Raw genomic sequence first — 6,000 nt, forward strand, 5'->3', positions numbered from 1 at the left:
TCTTATAATATTATTCCTAGGTACATGAATTGGTCTATATTCCACTTCTGAGATTGAAGGAATTTTAATCTGGGTATTCCATTGCTGTAACAAATCTTGGCCCCAAAGATTCACTGCTACATTAGCCACATATGGCTTCAGCCTTCCTCTCTGTCCTTCTGTCCCTATGTATTCAACCCATATCGTACTTTGTTTTACCTGAGATAGGGTTCCAATCCCCAGAAATTGGACACCTACCTCTTGAAGAGACCAATTCAGATGTCTTGATTTTGGCATAATTATAGTCACATCTACACCCATGTCCACTAAGCCTTCTAGAATAAGGTTATTAATTCATACTCTAAGCTTTGGTCTTTATTCATTTATGACAATCTGGCAAAATATTCATTTTATTGTGTTTTTTGGAGTTTTTGATCCAGCTATCAAAGCTATTCTATCATCCAGTGCAGTATTGTTCTTTACGTTAGGAACTGTATTATTTACTTGTCCTGGGGAGGAATTTCCTCCACAGTGACTGGAAATGACTGGACCATGTTCAATTTGGGGGCCTGCAAGAAGCCCCCTTGAGGTATTTTCCAATGGTAAAGGATTGCCTCATTTGTCTCTTGTTGATTTGCATTCATTGGTCCAGTATTGTCCTTTGCTGCATCTTCTGCATAATCCAGAAGGTTAGGGTCTCCTATTTGGGTTTTTCTAGAAGAACCATTGCTTCTAGGAGCACCCTGTGTACAATTTCTTCTTATATGGTCTAGTGTCCCACAGTCAAAACATTTGGTACTTTAATGCCTCCTTCTACCTTTGGAAATTGCCTCTGCTATCCAAGCCTCATCACAATAGTTAAGAGACTCAATATTGTTTATGTATTGGATCCATTCTTCTATGGGTGTGATCTGATCTTTAAAGGTGCAGGTATCCTTTTGCATTCTATATTAGCATTATCAAAAAACCAAAGATTGAGTTAATACTTGTCTTAGTTCTTGGTCTGATATTGTCTTGTTTATAGCCTTGGTCAGTCTTCGTAAAAAAAAAAAAATCAGTAAATGGTTCTTCTGATCCCTGGAAGACCTTTGTATATAGCTCAGTTGGTTTCCCTGGTTCTGGAATGGTTTCCAAGCAATTAAGGCTGCTGTACAGCATATGGATAATGTATGCTCAACAAAGGTAGATTGTGCATTTATATTAGTGAAGCAGTCCTCACCAAGAATTTGATCTTGGGGATCTCAAAACCTCTAATCTTACCTTGCTGCTCAAGGATCTTAGCTTCTTCTCTCAACCAGCTTTTCCATAGTAACTGCTGGCTATATTCTAACACAGCAGATATTAACTGATTCCAATCATTAGGCATGACACTGTTCTAGAACATCACGTATTTAACATCTGTTTCAGGTATGTTGAATGAATACCATAGGTAACTACAGCTTCCTTGGTATTCTTTAAATTTCTCATATGAATAGGCTGCCAAATATATTCCACATATCCTTCAGGATGTTTATCATTTACTGGCTTTTCACAAACGGTGACAGGATCTGCCATTGTATAAGAACCATCTGTTGCCTTTGGTAAGTCATCTCTAACTCTGTAAGGTACTGGCAATGTTATGACTTCTATAGCCTTGACCTTCTGCTTGTTATCACCCTTATTTTCAGTTCTATAAGACTCCTCCAAAGGCTGAGATTGATTAATCACAGCTTTTTCTAGAATCTGTACCTCCTGTACTATAAATGATTCCAGTGACTTCATGGACTCCAAAATTTTTTATGTTCACCAGAAACATATGATTCCAAAGACTTTATTCTATCAATTAATGATGATCATTTCTCCTTAGAAATTATCTGTATGGTATTAATATTGCTCTGAAGATTTACTGTTTTATCCATTGGGTATTCACATTTATTACCAATAGGATTAAATCTGATTGTTATTATTATTAGCAGACTGAAGTTCTTGTGGTAAATTATCAGATTCCAAAGAAAGAATATTTTTGTTTAAGTTCTCATTACCATTTTGCAAGGTCTGTATCAGTCCCATTAATGTCTCATTTTTGATGTTGTTATTAAACCAGTTTTTCAGTGATATGATATGGATTACTATGCTAATCGCCCATATGGTAAAAATTGTATGTATCCTAGGAAGGTCGTATATTTCTTGTAAAATTTCATCCATAATATAAACAAAGAAGTTTTTAAATTCCTGAGTAGTTATATTATCTGCCGTTGTGTGAGAGAGACTTAAAATTTGTAAAGAAACTTTTTAATGTTTTTATGTGTTAATTAATTAATATCAGTTTAAGGTGTAGAGTTATCAAGTAATTTACTTCAGATAAGATCCTTGAGAGATTGTCATAAGTTCCAGATGTAATTGAGCAAGTTGAATGAATGACTGGTTTAGTCAATGATTTTTGGATGTAGTATCAATGGTTTGCCAGTAGGTGTTGCAGGTGTGGCACCAAAACATGTCTGGTGTGAGCCGACTCAGCTCTCTGAATGGGCTCCTGTGAATCAAACACTAACCCAGGCAACCTCTACCCGTGAGTACTGGGCAGAGGAAACAGGATCACAACAAATGAGGTAATATACGTAACAACTGGAAGTGCTGCCTGGGACATCTGCAGATGAGATAGCTCTCAGGCTAGAGGTGCTGCAGGGCTGGCTACCTGCTTGCATGCCAGGGTGGCTGTGCACAAGATGGTGGCGGTAGCAGCTGGGAGCAGGTATTTCAAAAGATGTAGTTGGCATCAGCCACACCGAATTGTTTTAAAAGTAAAAGAACAGTCCCTGTAATACTGCCTGGCTCATATGCCGTTACATACGCATGTGGGTGGGCAGTGCATCTGGCGCTCAGCCTTGATCCTTGGCCTGGGATGCAGCCGTGCGGATCTGCTGGTGCTGGTCTGGGGAATGCTGAAAGTTCTGGTTCTGGGAGGCTCATGGGTGTGAGCAAGCAGCCCCAGTGGGTCTATTTATGAACCACACAGACTCGAGAGGGTGGTTCTGCGAAAGGTCACTCGGCCATGTGCAGCTAGCTCTGGACCGCAGCACATAGGTGCGGGTTAGATGGTGTTGCGGGTGTGTGTCTGGCAGAGCAGAAATCACTGGCCTCCATGGGCAGGATTTGAGCGGCTGCCAGCAGGCAGGAGTTATAGGATTCTCCATGTGGATAAGGGCTGTGGGGATGGCCCATCTATGTGGGCATGAAGTAAAGTAAGAAATCCATGGAGCCAGGTGGTGGTGGCACATGTCTTTAATCCCAGCACATGGGAGGCAGAGCCAGGCGGATCTCTGTGAGTTCGAGGCCAGCCTGGTCTACAGAGGGAGATCCAGGACAGGCTCCAAAGCTACACAGAGAAACCCTGTCTCCAAAAACAAACAAACAAAAACCAAAACTAAACAAACAAAAAAAGAAATCCATGGGAGTCTGCTTAAGAAGTATTAGGGAATTTATTAAAGTATAAATTGAGGAAATACACTCATGAATACAGAACGAATATTAACAGCTGAAGTTGTCCTCTGTTTTGACTGGGAGCAAATCCACCTAGCCATCCGCTCATGTTAGGAAGCAGGAACCAGGGAGAAGGGCCTCATGACCTCTCTCCCTTTCCTTTTAAGAGGTCATGTACTATGGCAAGAAGCACCGCCTCCTTCAGGCCGTGTAGCCCAAAGGAGTCTGCTTAAAGGGCAAAGAGATTTATTAAGAAGGGAAAACTCACAAGACAGAACAGAGGAATTGTCGCAGGGTCCTGGAAAAGGTGAAGCACAGTCCCATGCTGTTCTTCTGCCTGGAAACTGTCCCAGCACCCAAGTCCCACAAGGGAGCGAAGAGAGCTGGCCTTTGTGCATCTCAAGTCTTAAGGGTATCCCCGAGCCATGCCCCAGGGGCAGGCACTTAGGGTAATTACCTGCTGCATCTCTAGGGGTGGTGCTTCAAGGTCATAGACAGAACAGCTGTTCACTACATCCTGGCCTTTACCCACCAAATGCCCACAGTATTTATCCCAGACATATGCCAACATGTCTTCTGAATCCTAAAATCTTCACCCTTCTCCTTGGAAGCTTCTGAGCTAGGTAAGCATGTGACTCAGAATCATCCACATAGAGCTCTGTGATTTAAATTTTTTAACAGTTATTTTTATTTATTTAATGGGTGAGTGTTTTGTCTGCAAGTATATTGCGTACCTGTAGCATGAATCTCAAATGGTCTTATTAATAAAAACAAACCTGGAGCTAGGTATTGGGGTGAATGCTGGAAGATCAGAGAAGCAGAACAAGCCACAGCCACCTCACCTTGCCAATTCCTCAGCTGGTCTTGTTTCCTCAGACTGGAAGCTTTCTGTGTTCTTATCCAAATGGATCTCAGCTGAACTGCTTCTCTAAAGCCTGAAAGTTTAGCCTGCTCTGATTCCTCGTCCTCACACCTTAAATACCTTTCTGTTTCCTGCCATCATTTCCTGGGATTAAAGGCTCTTGTTACCACGCCTGGTTGTTTCCAGTGTGGTCTTGAACTCACAGAGATCCAGGAGGATCTCAGCCTCTGGAATGCTAGGATTAAAGGCGTGTGTGCCACCATTTTCTGGCCTCTATATCTAGTGGCTGTTCTGTTCTCTGACCCCAGATAAGTTTATTAGGGTGCACAATATTTTGGGGAACATAATATCACCACACATACCTGGTACATATATGTGCATACCATGTGCATACCTAGTGCCCTTGAGGCTGAAGAGGGCATCGAATCCCTTTGAACTGGAGTTACAGAGGGTGTGAGTCACCATCTGAGCACTAGAAATCGAACTCAAGTCCTCTAGTAAAGCATCCAGTGCTCTTAACCACTGAGACATCTCCCCAGCCCCCTTCTCTATGGTTTCTGAATTGGAGCTACCAATTGGATATTAGGGCTTTGGGGATGCAGATGCAAAGCTATGTTCCCTGCACACATAGAGATCCCTTTTGCAAAAGTGGGAAGGAAGTTGGCACACAAACACAGAGATAGAGGGACAGAGGACCCTGGGGTCCTGGAGTTCTTGTTTTTGTTATCTAATGGCCAACCACTGGTCTGTCTATCTACCTGTCAATCAACAGGCCAGACAGAAAACAAAAAGATCACCTAAAACAGTGGCTCATACAGAAGGAAAGATTTTCCCTCTTTTCAGAGATAGGCAAATGGTTCTAGGTAGATGGATGGCTGTCCATGACATTGCCCAGAGATCTTTCTATCTTGAGGCTCCCATCTGCTACTGTCTTCACTTACAGGATCAACCCTGGCTTCCCAGTTCCTTGTCTTCTCCAAATTTGTAGGAAGAAGATGCAGAGACTGTGTGGTCTCTGACAGCTTCCGTTTTAAGGATGGGAAGTGTAAGTAACACACATAACTTTTTTCACATGAGTTGGGCCAAGGTTTAGGCATCTGGTCCCCACATAGCTGCAAGGAAGACTGAAAACATGTAGTTGATGGCAGTGTCCTGTCAATATTCAGTGGTGCCTCTTTAGTAAAAGGAAAAAGGGGGAGAATTGAGACGGGGGCAACTTATAGTTCCAACCATACAATAGTCCCACAAACAAAGTCTTTGTGAGTCTTGGCTTTACAGTCTGTGTAAAAAGCCAGATAGCAAATCTTTTGGCTTTAGGTGCGATATACTGTCTGTGTTACATTCTATCCTTTGTTTTTATTTTATTTTTGCAACTCATTAAATATGTAATGCAACATTCATACAAAATCAGACTGTGCATAGATACAGGATCCAACATGCCAGCCCTTAAATTATATAAGCTAAATTTCTAAAACTCTGTAGTCTTTTTCAGTTAAACACAATGTTTACTTTAATACCACATTGGATAGGACATGATTTATTATGGAGATTAAATTCAGGGTCTCATACATGCCAGGCAAATACCTGATCACCAAGCTGCACTCCCCAACTCCAGAAATTTTTAAACTTTTATTTATTTATTTATTTATTTATTTATTTATTTATTTATTTATTTATTTATTTATTTTTATGTGCGTGTG

The sequence above is a fragment of the Peromyscus eremicus genome, chromosome 8a, assembly GCF_949786415.1.
Source record: "Peromyscus eremicus chromosome 8a, PerEre_H2_v1, whole genome shotgun sequence".
Taxonomy (NCBI): Eukaryota; Metazoa; Chordata; class Mammalia; order Rodentia; family Cricetidae; genus Peromyscus; species Peromyscus eremicus.